A 20,315-nucleotide genomic window follows, 5' to 3' on the forward strand; every position below is an offset into this window, starting at 1 on the left:
TTCCAAAAGAAGTCTATTCCTCTCTGCTGTCCTGCTTTGAGTCCAAGCCTAGTTGTGCAGACTTATTTATTTTTGACCTTGGCAGATATTTAATTTTCACCATTACCTTTAGTTGAACAAACTACTGCTTATCAAAGAAGAGGGTGGGGGGAAGAGGGAAGGAAGGGAGGAGAAGGCATCTAAAATTATAACTGCTCCACAGAGCCAAAGGACATTATATTCTCATTTAAATGGGACTGTGATAGCGAGCCTGTGTATGGTACATGACTTGTCTTCCCTAATCAGCATTCCTCAGTTTGACACTAATGTATCCTAACAAGGACAGCCAGAAGTTGTGTAAAAATAAAGAGAGATTTGGCAAAGAGCTGCAGTTGTCAATAAAATCTTATAAGTGACTCAAGGTTACTGTGTCAAATAACACACTTTAGCTAGTGTAGAACTGCAAATTGACATGGAGAAGACAAGCACTTTTTCAGAGCCCCTTCCTTGCCTGCTTTTAAAGACAGATTTAAAACACTTGGTGTTTTGAAATCTAAACACCAAAGTATCACATTTCCGTCACCTATATAATTTTTACCTGTAGAGTGTCTGCCGTGCCACATAGGCATGACCTCAAAATGTGTATCTATCATCTACTCCACCACTATTAAAAATAAACAAATGAATGAAACAGATTAAAAATATAGAAAAGGAATACTGAATGCCAGGGGCAAAATAACAATGTTCTCACATTTTAGTCTGAAGACATGAGAAAGATACAAGTAAATGGTAGAAATTTCAGTAGTATATTACTTTTAATTACACTATAACAACAGAGGCTTCAGCTGGAATTTGGCTACAGTTGTTGACATGATAGACTTGGAATAAGATTTAAGATGAAAAAGAAACTGGTTGGTTGAAATAAGCTACAGGTAGAGGAAAGAACAAGAGAAGGTAAGAGCTGAAAATAAAAACTATAACATAGAATAACAAGGCATCTTGTGTATAAACTGAGTAAAACATCTCTGTCTTAGTATATGAATTAAATACTATGTGAAAGTCAAAACTATTTATAAGGAAATTGACTCAGTAAAACAACCATCATTAAGAGTCATTTCTCATAGTTATTCTGGTCACTATGGCCATATGGAAAGCTGAGACCTTGAAAACCATCAGAGTATGTTATCACTGCAATCGCATTCTTGTCTATACTTCTTTGGTCTAAGCAGCTGTACATATATGTGATTACTTTTTAGATTTAATCCTTATAGTCAAACTATGAGCAGATGCACAGATCCTAAAAAGGCCTAGGTGAACGACTCAGGGGGAAAGGAGGATAACACCAATATGCTATTGATAAATTCTGCTGCATCTATTGGCAGCTTAGAACACTGAAAAAAACCTGCAAATATCTGAGAATAAAAGGTGAGTTTTGAATTATACATGTTAAAGGTTGGCAAATAAGCCCAGGTTATCACTATTCCATTAAAGAACAATGTCATCCACATTTGGAGGAAAGAAGTACTGTATCTCTGTGACGTATACGTGAAAATATGTAACCGGATTCAGGAACGTAGGATACAGGAGAAGTGTTACATGTTAATTCCTCCTGAGACATTTGGTGTAGTTAGCAGCAGCTGTTTCATCAAAACAAGCATTTTGGAAACTAAGGGAAAAAAACCCCGTATAACAAGTATTTGTAGCAATTTAACAACCTAATAAGAAACTCAGCAGTTAAAACAAAGCTGGTCTTGAAATACAAAAATCGTTTGTAAACACATATTTAAAATAATCTCCTGTCTTGTTGTATTTTTCTCCCAGAAAAGTTGTTATTTCTAATTACAGGAAGAAAAAACAATAAAAACAACCTGCTCTTATCTTGAAAGGAAGAAAAAAAACCAGTTAAAAAAGGCCATTCAAATTCATTTTTTCTGCTTATTATTTTAGATTATGTTTTGCAAAATGTCTACTGGTTAAAAAAGAAAAAAAAACATTTTGGTATATTATAAGCAGCTTTAAACGTATGTTCTGTTTGTACTATCCAACCCAGCTCATCAAATACCTGTAAGTTGTTGGCAAACACTTCATTTCAGAGCAAGGTATATTAGCACGAACTATTAATCTGATATTTTTGAACAATAAATAGATGTTGTTTTATACTGTACCCCTGATCAATTCAAAAGACAAAAGGGAAAACATTCATCAAACAAATTATTCATTAGAAATTGGTCACCAAGTTCTAAGAGTAGAGGGCCTAGATATATGTTTATGGCTAGTTTGTAAGTGCGTTGAAACTTTGCAGGTGTCTCTGGAAACTCTTGAAATTAAAAGATGAGTTTATGTATTTTACAAATTGATGGGGAACTTTAAGCCACATAGCTGGAGACACTTCGCTTAGGGTTACTTACACACGCGTATATTTCCCTTATAATATACTCTTCATTCTAGTATTTTTCTTTCTGGAAGTTACCATTGGCTAAATTATCCTGTTAAAAAAATCGAGAGGGAGTGCAAGACACACAAAAGCTCCTTTCCACATTCTTTTATTTCCGTGACACTTGAACATGCCATTTGGAAAACGGGATAAAAGATCTAGACTGTGAATAACATTTGCACTGAATTTCAGACTATATTTTAAATATTCTAGAATGATCTTAAACCAAATCTAGAGAGGAAAACTTCACCATTAAACTGCTGTACAAATACACATTTTCATTTAATCTTCCTCATACTACAGATTAAAATTTATAAAAGTTCATTTGTAGGCAGTAAACTCTTAGACTGTGCCAAACTGTTGCTGTGTGACCTCTGTGGTGTGACTACTGGTCAGGACTTTTAAGTGAGAGCAAACAGAAAAACTATTTAATTGTATATATGTAGACATATACACATATATATGTACATCCATACACACACACACGCATGTGTGTGTGTGTATATATATATGCACACACAGTTTCTCAAGTCTTTCTTCCTGATGTACTACTACTCAGCTGAGGGAAAAGAAGCAGACCTAACAGCAGGTTATATGGTCAGCACTGACTGCCTGCTGGAGCAAGTGCACAATAGGACCAAATAACACTAAATAAGACAGGAATCAACAAAAATTTTCAAACCAAAAACAGGAAAATAATAGGTTACATAAGTAAAACATTAAATGTAAGCCAATTTCAAAATTATTTTCTTGGAAGAGTTCACACCACAAATAAGAAATCTAGAAATTTTACTTGACAATACAGTCCTGTCAACATGCATTATGAATTAATATTAATACATGTTTTCTTTCCTTGTATTCTTGGAGAATTAATTTTCTTCCAGTAGACCAAAAATACTTAATAGAAAAACCATCCACCTCCGTATGTGGTAAAACACTTAATTCTCTTTATGGATCTCTACCTAAAGAGAAAATAGTTTGATGTTCCTGAATCCAAGCTGTATTTTTTTTTTAAATGTTTTTCTCTCCCTACTTGTATTTTATCAGATATTTTCACTTTAGGATTTCATGGAGTCCCAATGGACACACACAGATTTTTTAAAAATTCATCAAATTCTCTCTTTTTCCCTTGGAAGCCAGAGGTTCAAGTTATTCTTGGACCTACTACATTATAGGGTCGCCATTAACATGATTTTCATATGAGAAAATCTGCTTACAACATGAAGCCTGCTCATCTCCTCTTTATAAAAATGTATGGAAACATTTCTGTACAACTGGGTTTGCACTGAATTTTAGAGACGATTGACTTTGAAAATATTGTTTTTCTTGAAGTGTACAAAGATGAAGTAATTTTCAAAGAGAGTGCTAGCTGGAAAATAGAGCATTTATGCCATGAGGGTAAGAAAAATACAATGAAATCCCTGTATATTCTCCTGCCATTCTCTTCTCCACCTTCATGAATCAGGATCCACGTCATCTTAACTGAGGGCCCCATCAGAAAGTCAGAATGGTCAGTGAGTACAGGCACTTGGCATGTGTTTATGTAAGTATATATACATGAAAGATTTCTCTAGAATGGAAATATTTCTGTAAAGTCTTAAAGCATTAAGCTTTATGCTGCCCACTGAGAACCTTCTCTTTGGAAAGTAAGGATCCTGACGATGTCTGAGTATATGGGTCCACAGCCGCTTCTCACAGTGGCAGCGCTGGCTTACATGCCTGCCTCCTCCCCTAGCAGCACCTTTGCCTGCTCCTTGCTTGTACCTCCCTGCGGTACCTTACCACTGTGGGGGAGCCATGCAGAGACAGCCTTTTCCCGTCTCACTTTTCTTCATGAGGGGAAGAAATGAAAAGGGATGTTCAGAGAGAAGGAACTTGTTTTTCTGACATGTGAAAAAGACGTATGGAAACACACCCAGAAACTGCACACCCAAAAGCACACAGAAATGCCCTTCCATGTCAAAATTTTTTAGTTCAGGTTGACTTAGTATCTGAGGAGTTAACCAATTCCAAAGACAGAAGTATAAACAAGAGCAAGGTTAGCATGAAGTTTCTTTTGCAATTGGAAAGAGACTTGAAATTCATTTATCTGATTAATGAACAGAACCAAGTCATTATAATTATTTACTGTTATTTCTTCTGTATCACAGTTTGTATTGCAACAAATACAAAACATTAGTTACTCATACAGAAGAAAATGGAGAGGTGTCATGGTTTAACCCCAGGTGGCAACTAAGCACCACACAGCCGCTCGCTCACTCTCCCACAGTGGGATGGGGAGAGAATCAGAAGAGTAAAAGTGAGAAAACTTGTGGGTTGAGATAAGGACAGTTTAATAGGTAAAGCAAAAGCCACGCACACAAGCAAAGCAAAACAAGGAATTCATTCACCACTTCCCATCGGCAGGCAAGTGTTCAGCCATCTCCATCCAGGAAAGCAGGGCTCCATCACGTGTAACAGTTACTTGAGAAGACAAACACCATCACTCTGAACGTCCCCCCTTCCTTCTTCTTCCCCCAGCTTTATATGCTGAGCATGATGTCATATGGCATGGAATATCCCTTTGGTCAGTTGGGGTCAGCTGTCCCAGCTGTGTCCCCTCCCAACTCCTTGTGCACCCACAGCCTACTCGCTGGTGGGGTGGTGTGAGAAGCAGAAAAGGCCTTGACTCTGTGTAAGCACTGCTCAGCAGTAACTAAAACATCCCTGTGTTATCAACACTGTTTCCAGCACTAATCCAAAACACAGCCCAGTACTAGCTACTATGAAGAAGACTAACTCTATCCCAGCCAAAACCAGCACAAGAGGGTCCAGTGCTCCAACCCAGCTAGGGTTACTACACAAAACCTTAAAAAAATACATAGTTTAGGTTTCTGTTTCAGATGATATTGGTAAGATATCCTGTATTTCATATGTGGATGACAATAACATCCTCGTATCTTAGCAAGATCATTAATTATGGAACAGCACAATAATAAAGATAATTTAAAATCATTTTTGTATGTTAACAGACATGAAAAAAAAGATTAGCAATACTTTCTTAAACATAAATAGGAGTACACAAACAAAACAAAACACTGCCTGAGAAAAAATGAGGACTAATTATAACTCTTACAGTAATCACTCATTATATTAGCACTACTTGATTAGTCCTAAAAAGAACTGGTATGATTTGATGGAGTATCAGCTTCCACCTCCCTAAACTCTCCGTTAAACAGTAACTTTGTAACCAGCTCAGCTCAGCATTTACTATCATACTATAATATGTGTGAATTTTACAATGCTAAAGCTTTGGTTCAGCAGTCGACCTAATTTCAGCAAAGAATATACATCTAAATGTAATAAATGTAGATGATTATCCTGAACTATCAGTCAATGTTTGATTTGCATGCAGATTCAGAGACTAGTATTAACCATTGCATGCTGATGTATGCCTCTGAAAATCTCAGGTTCATACTGCTGATTCAATCACCTTTCAAAATATCTTTATATTCAGGTTCACTGTCTCATTCCGAAAGCTTCCTAAGTCAGCAGCAGCGTGTGGGTGTGCCTGTTACAAAAATACTTTAGTAAATGGGAGAGAAAGGTCAGTCAATTCAATTTAAAAACAGCAGTAATAATGGCTATACCCACCTCATAAACTCAGACAGGAGCATTCTTCTTCACATCTAAGCCCAATAAATGTAATTTTGTCATGAGTTGTGAAATTCCACAGGCTTTGTGTTCACTTGATCGTAGACCAGATCTCAGGGGGTGGCTGGGCTGCCCTTGGCCTGAGCGGGGCTGAGCTGGGTTTAGCAGGTGCCCCATGGCCAAGTGCCCATTGCCCAGCCTGTCTGAGCTCCAGCTCTGTGAGTGCCGCCGGGGAAGGGGCTGACAGCCCCAGGCAGTCCCTGCCGGACAAACAGGCCCTGGGGATACAGGGGGGCTGCAGAGCAGCTTTCACCCCTTCCCTGGGAGCAGGGGGAAGGGAGCAGGTGGGGATGCGAAAACGCATAAAAAGAAATCCAAGTGTACCCCAGCACTGAGGAGGAAGGGACCATGAAGATCACATTCATCCTGGTGAAGACACTGACGAGTGGCTGTGGCAGCCCCCATCTCTTTGCTTGGGGAAGGCTCAAACACTTGACCATCAGACCTAGAGAGTTATTGGATAGGTAAGCAGAACATCAAAAAAAGTTATCTTATTTAACAAGTTTAATGGCATTATTATTAATGAGGCTTTTCTGTACTAATTTGGACTGTGTTTGTATTGCTGGACTAGTAACAACTGTCATATTGTGATTAGGTCTTATCATTTCTTGTTAGGTTAACAATAAATTCTTGGTTCTCCCTCTCATGCATATGGTGTATTCTTTCTTGTCTACAATAATAACTTGTAACTATGTACATCTTGGTTTATTTAATTGAACTATAGTGCGATAGCTCAAATGAACTGCATGTCCAGTTGTGTTAGGTTCTGTGCATAGACATCAGAAGAGCTGGAAGTCCAAAGTTGCAATCTTATTAGATAAGATAGGCAAGGGACAGGATAGGACATTAAGAAAACAAACAACTGTCTTCTATTTAGTGAACTGAGGGGAAAAAAGAGATTAAATGAACTGACCTATAGGAAGAAAAAAAAAAGAATTATACAATAAAATAGAACTAAAGGTTCTAAGTCCTTATCCAGAGCTATGCCTGTGTTGTCACCTCCAGTCTCACAGCAGTGAGGAATTCTAAAATGATTTAGAATCATTGTGCTTTAACACAGTAGAATCGATATGTGACCTGCTGAGAAGCTAGTTTGATGCTTTCTCTCCTGTATCTTTTAATCCTTATTAAATATAAGATATTATTAACTGGCCTTTTCATATACAAGGCCAGTTTAAGAAGTTTGTGCTTCATCACCATCATAACTAGCTTTTCATACATGACAGCTTGTCAGCTATGAAAAACTCAAATTATGTTCTCTGCAACAGAGAAAGAGAAGGACTAATGTATGAAATTTTGTGACAGAGGAGCAGAAGGCTTCTACTGAGACTTGCAAAAGCGTGACCCTTTCAAGGAAGTCGGCTGGATCTAGATTGACTTGGGTGGGACTGTATCATCTGGTTAGGGCACAAAACAGACCTCTCTACCCTGCACATTTAGGTGTCCTTTCAGGGGCTGAAACGACAAATGAGGATGGAGGAAAGCCTTGCCTTGAGACAGGCTGAGAACAAACACCTGGGACACAGGGTTCACAGCGCTCCAGCTTTAAATGTACCCAGTGTAAAGAGGAACACGCATCTTAAATGCCCAGCACGTTGGGAAGTGGCTGTTTCAGTTTCAGCCTGTACTATTCTGAGCAGTGCACTCTTTTCAGAGGCTGGGTCTTTCCTGCTCAGAGGTGGTATCACAGGGCAACATGAAGCTATTAACAACCACCTTCCCTGCAATGTGAGCAAGTGCAAAGAACTTACCTTGGTGCTCTCCAGAGTTCCTGCAGCAGCTGTGCTATAAAAACGGGCGAGAAGAGAGGGAATTCCTGTTGATTAACTTGTAGCCATTGGGTTCAGACAGAGCTGGAGATGGTCAGTCGTGCTCCCAACTAAACCCAAGGGTCAGTGAGAGTGGCTGGGGCACCCCCACTCTGTAGCTAGAGTCCTGCTATCCATACAAAGAGAGATGGATCTAATGGCTGTGGCATCTCATCATCCTCTCTTTGCTAACACAGGAAATCACATACCAACTGACAGACCCTGACGTGGGCTAATGTTGGATCACAGAAGAAAAGGTTATTTTCTGACTGGAAAAAGAAAGAAAAAAAAACCAACCCCAAACTTCTTTCTTATGGAACAATTCTCTTTCCAGCAGCTCACTATCCAGCTTTTCCTTCTGCCTTCCTGCTCCATTTTTTTCCTCCTCCATTTTTTACATACCACAGTATGCACGTAACAGAAATGGTTTTGTATCTCTAGCTAACATTTTGTATACACTGCATTTCTATTTAAGTCATTGGGAATGTCACTAGGATAATAACTAACTAGGCAGTGAAAACTTTTCTTGTCCCTCTATTCAGCCCCCCATCCTGCTGCATAAGTGGAGGATGTTGATTATCTTTAAAAAAAGGCAAAAATCATTCTAGTGAACATTAAAAAAACTAAATGGGTCTAAATTAGCATACTATGTTAACTCTTGCATACGAGTAAATTTATTTTAGCTTAGCACATGTAGAACACCTAGCTCAAAACATACGTACATAAAAATCTTAGGCAAGAGCTGCACTGAGAGGTAGACCTATTTATAAGCCTTCAATGAATATAAAGCACCAACTGTGAGGCATACAGCACTTCATCTTCCACACACAGCTTTGTTCCTGTCAATGCAAGAGGAACCTCAGAGAGATTACAGTATAAGGAATGGTTTATACCTGTATAAAGACAGATCTACTGAAGTTAAATGCAAGACGTAAGAGAAAACAGGTATGGTGAATAATTATTAATAGTGAACAGTGTCCATTATCCTTTCCATGCCTGTAGAGCAAGGCATAACAGAAAGAAAGCCTACTTCTGGACTCCTTAAATGTGAATTGAGTTTGGTTCCATTAGAAAAGCATAGCTTTGATAAAATTACTACTAGTCACTGAACGCACTGAAGCAATTTACTTCCCTTCACTCTCAGTGGATTCCACAGCATATCTAACATAGTCTTTCTAATTTTGGTTTTAATTGTAGGTGGTAAAATCTATGATGGCTATTTAACAATGCTAGGGACTGACTTAACTCAATTCACTTATGTCATGTTGGGACTTATAACAACCTATCTGGGATTTTGCATATTCCTATTTTCATTCTCATGCAACACTAGAAACCTTAGCACAGATGGTTCATCTTTATAACACTGTAATTGAATGTGTATTATCTCAGATGTTTTGGCAGTTCTGGATGGTCTGAGGAGGTTGGCTGGCAAAAGAAGTCAAGCTGGTACAATATTGTGATGAAAAGGAAGCAATTATGATGTTTATTTCTGAAATATTTTGTAGTGAGTGATGAATCTATCTTAATTCATGTGCAAGTACAGATTTTTCTCGCTGAAGAAATTAAACTGTTAAGAAAAAAACCCAAAACAAACAATCCATATCTATCTGTCTGTACCTAACAAGCTGAAAACCTTTGCTTTGGGAAAATGCTGTCTCCTCATACCATGACAGAATAACATGTAGTGGAACATAAAAATACAGAAGAGAAGTTGCACCTAGAGGCTATGTGTAAGTAGTCTACATCCATCCCAACTCAGATCTAATAAAACCTTAAATTAAACTGCTATTATATTTTAAGCTTAACCAAAATAACCTATGAAATCCTGATATATGGTATATCTTCATTTACAAGCTGAAATTTCTTTTAAAGGCAATTATCATTCCTTGCAGTTCTAAATGCAGCATGATGTGATGGCAGCTTGTGTACTAGTGCAGTTGCACAAAGGTAGTAAGGAGAAGAGACTGCAACTGTCATTGCAAATTTCTGCTATATTCTAATATATTCCTGATTAGCACATGCTAGCACCCACCCATGAGACTGACAATCTCTTGTTAACAGACTCCTAGTAAGAGGCAAATAAACAGTGATCAATTTGGCTATAAAGAAGACAAAGGACAGAAATTAATTTTAATGTGAGTTGGAACTAATTTTTAGAGAGTATTTTGTATTACTAAATACACTGGATTTTTTTCCAAACACCCTTGGCTACAAGGAGGCAGCAACTTCCATTACTATCTTAACAGTACTACCTAGTGCAATGCTTTCAGTGTATTGGGAGATATTCACAGTCCATTTTGCTTCTAGAAAATCACAGCCTGATTTGAACTCACTTGATGTGATATGAGTGAGGGTTAACAAAAGAAAGTGTATGAATAATCAAAGGTCCACAAATTAGCCATTTTTTAAATAGGGACCTGTTATTTTACTGTAGTAAAGAGATTTTTAAGACACGTGTATTACACGGTCATTCTGTAAGCAGTTCTAGCAAGAGCCAAGTAAACAGAAATCAATTTAAAAATAAATCAACCCTATTCCAATAGATAAGTTTGTTCCAATAGAAACAGTAAGTCAAATTAAATCATTTAACCCCTTTATTATGGCTTTCTGCAATCACAGTAGTAGCCCACAGTGTACTAGAGGCCTAATCTATATTATTAGAGAAACTCAAAGTAGCGCTCAGCTAGCTCGCACGGTCACTGCTGACTAACCACAATACAACACAGTCCCAGCCAAAATTAATTGCCGATAGAGAGGGTATGAGAGACTCTTCACCTACCTTATCACAGCGAAGCACTGTTCCCGTACCCTTAGACAACCTGTATATATACTTATTGTAGTCTTAAACTGCTTCCATAAAAATTCAAATTGAGTAAACATTTACAAAGCCCGGCAGCCCACCATCATGTCCTCTCCCAGTCCACCCCACCAAGAGGGCACATGTCTGAGGCAGCAGTTACTAAGAAAAACCCAAGTACCGCCAAAATCTTCTAATGATGCATACACTCTGTTGTCCAGCACGCTGCTATGATCTGCCTACTTGCTCAGCTAAATGACTGAAGTAAAACATACAAATTCAAACACAACCTGCCTGCCTGACGCATTTTTTAAGTTGAAGCCATGGAGCTGTTATGACCACAAGTATGGTAAGAACTGGAAGTCATGCAATAGGGTTATGAATGAATAGGTCCATGAATGGTCCAAGGCCCCAAGAACGGGCCTGTGCACAGAGAGAGGAAGAAAGAAGAAGCAGTATGCTTCCCATGTTTGTCTTTTTTACGATTCAAGTTTGACAAACTTACATAGTGGAATAAATATCCAATTACATAAATTGAGCTTAATCCATCTCTAAGGCTACTCTAAAAAAATCCATAAAAAGAAAAGATGCAGGGAATATAATTTATCTGAACTCTGCAAAAATTCCACCTCAGGCAGGGCTTTGCAGCACACCTAGATGCCACACGGTTGTTGGTAAAATTAGTGAAATAGAGCCTGAGAGGAAGGAAATTACTTGCTTGCAGAAAAAAGAAAGTGTTTCAGTGACAGTTTTGTGTCCAGTACTATAAGAATAGGCCCACATTATGCAGGTCAGAATCCCGAAGGAGTATTTGGAAAAAACAAAACTAACAAAAACCAAAACAAGCAAAAAAACCACCAAAACCAAAGAACTCCACAAAGAACAGCTTGGTTTAGTATAATTCATCAATTATACCATTCAGTGGCTTCACTGTTAACCAAGGCTGAAGAATGGAAAAGGTGAGAACACAGGGTTTACCCTCCCTTGCTTCTTTTCTGAAATCTGTTTTTAATAAATCATGCTGCAGGCCCATCAGTTTTCACCAGCATGACGACGTAAGGCAGGACCAGGACTTCACTGAGAATTTGAGACAGCTACCATCAATATGCACACTCAGGAAGACCATAACAGCTAAGCAGAAAATACATCCACTGTATGAAAGCCTCCTGTTCCCACTCAAAATCAGGAATAGAATGACAAGATATATCCAGAAAGTTATGAAGAATTAGGGTAAACTTCTCCTAATCACTAACTGGGGTTATCAGTGAAAAGGATCAGATCAGGAGGTCTACACACCCTCCAAAAATAATCATGTAGACAGACATCTGCCCATCCCCCCCAACACCGCAGCACAACAAGTTAAGTTTTCCTATGGTATCCATCTAACATTTCACTCTTCTCCAGGTCAGCATAATAGAGATCTCTCTCTATCGCTTGCTTTTCATTGTTTAAAAAATCCTCTATTTTCTGCCAGCAAATTACTTTTTTTGGTTTCACTTAAACTTCTCCTGCTCTCTTTTATTCTTATTTCTCTCACTAACCTTCTAATACATCTTTTGCCTAACTCTATGCTATTTTACTAAAGTCCTTCCGCTAATTCCCTCACTCTTCCTACTCCTCTTCAGAATAAAATGTGATTAAAAACTCTTAAACCCATAATTCTTGCCCCCAGTACAGATTTCCTATTGATTTATTATGTCAGCTTTCCCTCCTCCCCCCTCCTCCACTTTCTCTTTTTTGATTCTTGACTTTTTACGACTGTAATTCTGTTTCCACACCACCTCAGCCTGCTCGGGGCTTTTAGATACTCCAGCAATACAAGTGGCCGTATCCAAACAAAAAAGCTTGTTGTTTAACAAAAAACTTGCCTGTTACAGTCCCTCTACCAATAACTCCTTTTCTTAGAAACAAGAGAGGAAGCTACAACACCTAAACATACTTACCTCAGGGAAAGAGTGAAGTTGCAAGCACCAGCCATTTGCAAAATGGTCACACCTCACCTGCATTTGTTTAACCCCTTTGAAGTTGTAGTACTGCCCTTAAAAAGGCCTAGTAAGAAAAAAAAATCGTAGAAGAGGTTAATTCTGCCGTTACAGATAGTTAAGGATGTTCTCAAAAAAGATGGTTTGGGAAATACTCCTACTAAGTTTGTGTTTCCTTTGTTATCTGTTATGTTACTTAAGTATTTCTAGGGAAATTTGGGTGGTCTGATATAGGGAAGAAATTGTCTTTATTCGCTGAACAATAAGCTAATTCATGGTTGCCCTTTCACAGAAGTAACTGGCAGCACTTCAGAGCAATATGTCTCAACAGACAGCATAATCTGTCAAGACAGCACAGGTTTTTGAAGCTAAGCATAGACATTCAGGTTCTCATAATTTGATAAAGAATTCAGAATTCTTTGTGGTAAAGTTAACAATATCACGATTATTGATAATAAGTCTACTTTGTTGAGCTTGCCACTCGAACATCATACAGAGAATGCATCCTCTGCCCAGGATTTGGCTATTGCCCTCATGCTCAGATAGTGGTAACAACTCAAGTACTAAACGTGTGATCGGTAATATTTGTATTGCAAGAATCAAATGCTCTGATGCATTAAAACACAAGCATACTAACACTTCATGAAGTGGCAGCAAAAAGATTTCTCTGCCACAAGACCCAACAAACCCCACTTTTAATCTAAGGTTTAAATCTTGCAAACAGTTTATGTTTGTTCTTATATTTATTGCGAGTAGTCTCACTGAAATCAGTAAGATAAATGGGTCCATAAATCTTTAGCACAGAATAGACAAGGAGAGGAAAAGAAACATTACTCTCTCCTGGCAATTGATTTGCTCAATCCAAGAAACCAGCACCCAAAATGGAATTTGGATCCTCTGACCCCTAATCGAGTGCTTCAGCCTTTCTGTCAGTCTTCTGCTCTCCCACTTAAGACAAATTATGAACTACAAGGAGCTTATCTCCCAAGGATCTCATACAAAATACAACAAAATCAATCTGCAAAGAGTATGATTATTCTACTTGTAGCACTACACTTTTTTTCAGCTGAGAAACATGCTTAACCTGAATCACCTGAATGATCATCTTACTGCTTTAACATGTTCGCAATGGGCACTTACCCAGTTCCCATGTCCCAAACCTTTTTTTTTCCTTCTAAACCTTGAACCCAGGTCTGAGAATATATAAACTTCTTACCTCTCTGTGAATTTTCTCTCTGACTCTCCAGGCCCTGGCAGCCCTGACTGTCCCTGCCCACCCCTGGAGCTCCCCCCACCCTGCCCACGACCCAGGACCCCACGTCAGCCTCCCGGGGCCGTCAGCCCCTGCCCCAGCAGCACCTTAGGTGGGCCTGTTCCCATCTCAGCTGCACCCACAGACCAGGTTGATCCTGAATTCCTGGCTTAACTTTGGCCCTGCATCACCCCTATGGGCTCCCTGGGGCTGGGGCTGCCCCAGCTGCCCCCCCCGGACGCCCTGCTCCCAGGCTGGGGGTGGTGGGAGAGACCCTGCCTGCCAAACCCTCCCAGACCCCACATGGGTCCCCCAGCACCCCGGCGCCAGGGAGCTGCCAGCCCTTGTGGCACCTTGACACTGGTTATCTTTCAATAGCATCAGAGAAATCGAATACTAACTTTTAGTTGCTTTGGTGTTTTTTGTTTTTTTTTTTTTTACTTAGTGGAGTTAGCAGTAAATTCATCAGTAATCGACAGAGTGGCTTCAGTTACTTTTATGCCTCTACATTACTGCTTCCCTCTCATGCCCGTTTCCAGCAGATAGAGAGCGGTATCTTCAGAAATCCTGGACTGAGGCTGGAATCAAATTCACAGAAAATAATCAAACACTTCCCTTGGTCACATATGCAGCATGTTCAGGTCCCCATCCTTCAGCATAAGACAAAAACGTGGATCTTTCAGATGGCCATAGGGTGTTTCAGCTTAAGGAGTTTATGTTGCCATGGTGAAGAATATAAGTGACAGTGTACATGGCGGTGATATTATAGCTGTGTATTATATCACCAGATTATGCAAGTGGTGTTTATTTATTTTCCTTTACTCACAGAAGCAAAAATGGTATTTTACAGAGTAAATGCCTTTAATTTTTCAAAAGATACTACTTTCTACTGAATACATACTACTTTCTACTGAATATATACTTTACAGAAAGAGGGATAGAACAAAACATTGCAGCTGGGCATGTCATGAATACTAAGAAGGGCAGAACCATTACTCCAGTGCAACAATTAACACTTGTATGCCATTAGGGAATGGCCTCATTACAAAACTTGTCTATAATGAAAAGCTCTGCATAGGAAATCTCTAATATACATCACCACTTTCATTCTGCCCTACTTATCACACAGTAGTTTGAATTTCATTGCAAGCACCCTGTCAATTAAACTTGTAATACACTATGTGCAAGGAGTCATTACATTCTCCAAATTCTTTTATTTTTAAAGATATCTGTAGCTCACAAATCCATTTGAAAGCAAGTCTTTAAAAAATCATAATATTTATTTTTTATTGCTATGGAAAGTGTCATAGCAGTACATAGCACCTTCCTATTTTTTGTGGTTAAAGATGATTTAGTCCTTTGGATACAAGTAAATGATTACTTTTTTCCCTGCTCTGTGATAAAAATAAGTGCCAAAGTAAAATTTCTTTGTCATGTCATGGACTAAGACAATGAAACTCCTTTTTTAATTTGAAAATAGTAAGATGTAATTTCACCCTCACTAGTTTAGTCCTAAAAGATGGCATTTGCTTAGTAGAAAAAGCTTTTCTTTCTAATTCAAAACTTTTTTGTTCACCTTATCATCAGAGTGCCTGAATGAATTCTAGAAATTCGTTGCCTGACCTGATCACCCTGCTGCCAGATGTGTTTCATTCTGCTTTTTCAGCAACACCATTGACAATGCTTTACATTGGTACCAACTGTGGACGTGTTTCACTGCTTCATTTAATCTGACTGAAAGATAGTTTCATCTTTTTGCTACAGAAAGGATTTTTACAGAAATTTAAGTATGACACTAAACTCAATTTAGAGGTTTTTTTTAGTAAGTGTTTAATAAATCAGCAATGAATTTTTAACCATATCCCCAAACATAAGCATTTTCCACATAGGAATGAGCTTACAAATATAGTTTGTTTATCAGGATCTGCTAGGGCTCAAATGAGAAAGTTAGTTATCTTTTGCCAAGAATGCAAAGTGTGACACATTTTTTCCATTCTGTTTATTTTTTTGCTGCAGGGTTATCTGTGTCTCATTTAGCAATGACATGCGTAAATAAATTGTCCGTATCAAGGTACCTGAATATATTTTTAAATAATTTTTCTTGTATTTTGAGTAACATGTCTGAAATACATCAGAGCATGATATATAGTGGCAAGGCTGAATTTTAAAAAGTTGAGTCTGTTTCTGAAGATGTCATACATTACCTTTGCATTATCAGTAATTTGCAATAGTTGTATTTATCGCTTACCTGTAAATTAATGGGGAACCTATCTTGTGGCCAGTGCACTGAACTGATTGAATCTCGAGATATCTGAAGTAAATTTATGCATCATTTGATGAAGTCTGGCTTTTTCTGACCAAGACACATGACTATATGAAAAACTTCCAGTGGTGCACTGATGTTAACAGGACATTGAACCAGTTCCCTCAGGCTCAGTTTTTCAACACAAGGAGACCTTTTTGCTAATTGTTGATGCTGCCACTGACATTTAGGGAAGCACATGCCTAAGACGTCTGCAGAGCTTAAGGATCTGTGGAAGGAAGAAGATACAGCTGTGAAGACTTTGTTGGGTGAAACATAACTTTTTTCCTATGTATGGCCCCTCCGTTCTTTGGCTAGTGTGATTTGCTAGAGCTTAGGTGGCACTCAGAAAGCTGATGCTTAGGCACAAATACACAATCTAGCAAGTTTCCACGGGAATTCAGTCTCTTAGGAGGCTCCATTTTATTGGTGGTAAAACAGAGGTCATAGATGTTCCTCTGCCATTTCAGGGAAGTGGCTGAGCTGTGTTGTCTGGGGTGTGCTTCGCCCATCCTCCATCTTAGTGAAATACAAACCAGCACTGCAGTAAAAGCCCATTTCATTGCAGACTGTGCCCAACCTGTTATCACTGGTTCCTGGTGGTGCTAACACAGTTACAAGACTTTTGGAAGGCTCAAAGTTTGGCAAAACAAGCTAGCTTCTGCTGACAATATCTTTTGCTGGCATATACGAAATACCTTTAAAATGTTGCACTTGTATTCTTTGGAAAAAAAGATTATCTTTCAACACTAACATTTAGGGGGCTGATCACAATGGGCCTCAAGCTCAGCTGGAGACTCAGGATGCTACAATAGTAGTTTTTAATACCAGTGATGTATTTTGACAGAAAAGAGAATAATAAATTGCATGGCTGATTGAGCATTATTCAGTACTTCTATAATGGGGGGAAAAATAATTGATATGTTTCTTTTTGGCAATAAGACTCCTAATGAATCAGACATCTTGACAGAAAGACACTTAGCAAAAATAAATGTAACTACAACACTTCATTAAAGTAAAAGTATCTTTACTATTAATATACAAATGGTGAAGAGTGACAAATAATTGATATACTTTAAGCCATACTTTCAATGTCTTTCATAAATACAAAACCAGCATCTGCGATATTACTTCTTTTTACAGTATAGAGAGAGATATATATACACAGCATTTCATAGGGACATAAGATTTTGAAACAATAAACAAACTAGCTCCAGTGGTAGCTAACTTATCAATATATAATTCAGGTGGTATATATTGCAAGTGGGCTGTTGACAATGTGTGGAATAACAAAAACAATATATGGTATGCTTTAGCTTATACTGTACACAGCATACAAATACATACCGAGGGCTCACTGTAGCAGGAAAGCTATTTTTTTTTTAAAACCTTGTCTAAGTAGTTCAAAATTCTTAGTGAGAACTCTACACCATGAGCAATGAAATTTTTTTCCTGGGGGGTCAGACTGCTTTATATATTTGTCACTGATCTATAGAGGCTCTGAGGGTTTGTTTTCCCTTCCTCCAACCCTGCATTTTAGGTTTAAAAGCGTAGCCTACTTACACGGTAAAGGATACAGCAGGGTTAATGATGTTCCCCATCCTCTGGTTTTCACAGCCTGCAGTACCCTGCCTTTTGGCAATGCCCTCCAGCAGCCTCTCTTGTTTCAGTAGCTCCCCATTTCCCTTGTCACTGCTAACGAGAGACGCTCCCACTATCCAAGCCCTCTTTTGGCTCACTCTTTGGCACCTGTTCTCTCCGGTAGTGGCTTTCCTGAATTCTGTTGGCACTGCGTCTGGTCATCTCACCCGCTCCCGATCTCACCTGTGACTTAAAAGCTGCCAATACAAATTTGGCAATAAATATTTATTTCATTTCTCTGGGCTAAAAATGGCCAATATTCAAGTTTGAAAGTCAAACATCATGAGGCTTACAATGCCTGTTAAGAGGAAAGATAGACTGGTAAACTGTGATTTCTCAGAACCTGATCCAAAGCCAAATTTGTAATAGAAAGGCTTCTTTTTGGCTCAGGTTCAAACAAAATGATATAAGAACACATTTATATGTGCAGTGAAAATATTGAAGATCACTTAAAACTTAGTGAGTGGTTTCCCCCCAGCACTACAGAACTGCTGTCAAGTGAATTGGGTACTCCAGGAAATGATATGAAAAAATCTGAAAAAGGGGGTGGATTCTTTTTGAAAAAGATTTATTTAACCGTGGTAGCTTTGCATCAATCAGCACAAGTATCTGAAGTTAAACAAAGGGATTTAAGAAGACACATTACTTCTTAGGATGTTTTCACCTTTGCCTAAAGAAGTATCGCTATCACAATGAATTATTTAGAGGGATGTTTTATTTCTTTTATTTCTGGGCATATGGTAATGTATGGGATAAAACTGTGATCAGATATTTTTATCAACGTTTCCTGATCAGTACAAACTCCTGATAGGAAAACCTCCTCTGTGCAAAATGTTAGCAGGACCCTGGCAGGACATTTAAGTTCCACTTACACCTAGAAGTCCGATTCACAAAAGCGACTCCATCAGCCAAGGACATGCAGAGCCTCGCTGAGATGGATGGATGAAATTCAGGCCCCACTGAAGTCGGTTTGTGTCTTAAGTCCAGTGAGACCTGGATTCCACTGTGGCCTTTCTTGCAGTGCTCTCAGCCCCCCTCCATACATCAATTCATAATAGGGGTCTTGAGCTTTTTCAGTCAATGGTCTTTTTGGAGGCCCTTTAATCAGGAGTGAACGTCACCCAACAGACACAACAATTACTCTATAAAGATATTACTTCCTATGACAGCTTACACAGAGATGGTGAGGCCATAAATGACTGCGAAACAAATACTCACTGCAGTTTTACTCCAGAGGTAAAATGGTGGGAAGATGCTCCACATCATCTTTCAGATTTGAGAAAAGATTTTAATGTTTTAGGTTTAAGTACCTAAATAGAACTAGGGAGACTTTCTATCTGACTCTTCAACTTGATAAATTGGTCAAAACACCCCTACACACCCGCCATGTGCTCAATCTACTTGAATCTTTTCAGCAGTAATTAATACACCCACTATGACCCTCACTAGAATTGTGATCTCAATAGATTTTTGCAAATTTTGTGTTTAAAATATTTACGTGACTTGAGAATACTATCTCCAGTTTACTTTAGATGAGTATTTGAGCATATCTGAGCAGAAAAGTATGTCATGGTAAAGCTTTCAAATATTTTAAACAGGCTTTGTAGACAAATTATTGAAGATTTTTCTTTAATAAAGCAGAATGGCATGCTATCAAAAGGCACAAATACATTTCCATTATCTGGTCTAGGAAACAGAAAAATGGCATGATTATTATACTACAGTTTGATGATTGGCACTTAAATAAATAATGAAAGTAATTACCATCATAAAAAGAAAGCCACTTTTTTGGATGAACATCAATGCAGAGGCTGAAGACAGCAGGTGGAATTTACTATACCACGGACTGTTGTCGAACAGCCTTTGTAGATGACTGTCACTGTGTAACTATGTTGTACATATGTATGAAGAGATAGAAAGTAGGCCCAATCCTGCAAGCTCTCCTATGAAAGTAAATCCATCCTCCTGTTCACATCGACCCCACTGATGACAGTGGGGTGCCGTATGAGGGGTGGGTTCTGCGACACAAAATTTCTTGCAAGACTGAGGCCTAAATAAATTAACCTTTGTCACATTAGGCATTAGCATCACCCGAATAGTAAATATTTCTGCAACCACAAAAAAATCCTAGAAGTCAAAAAAAACAAATAAACAAACAAAACTAGAAAAAACTCTCCAGAGTACATTTGTACACTAAATTGTAAAACATTAATTAAAACTTTTGTTACTATTGTGGTAAATCAGAATGCAGGTCTACTAAAAAAATAATAACAAGAAGCTCTAAGTCATTTTACTTAATTTTACTCATTATTTTTTGTTGAAGAGAGATTGTCACTGCCACATTCCATATCATTAATAATTTCAATGGCTCCCTCCCACCCTCGTCCCTGGAGTATGTTAGTGTAACAATTCAGATTACTTTTACAA

The sequence above is a fragment of the Gymnogyps californianus genome, chromosome 1 (genome assembly GCF_018139145.2).
Source record: "Gymnogyps californianus isolate 813 chromosome 1, ASM1813914v2, whole genome shotgun sequence".
Taxonomy (NCBI): Eukaryota; Metazoa; Chordata; class Aves; order Accipitriformes; family Cathartidae; genus Gymnogyps; species Gymnogyps californianus.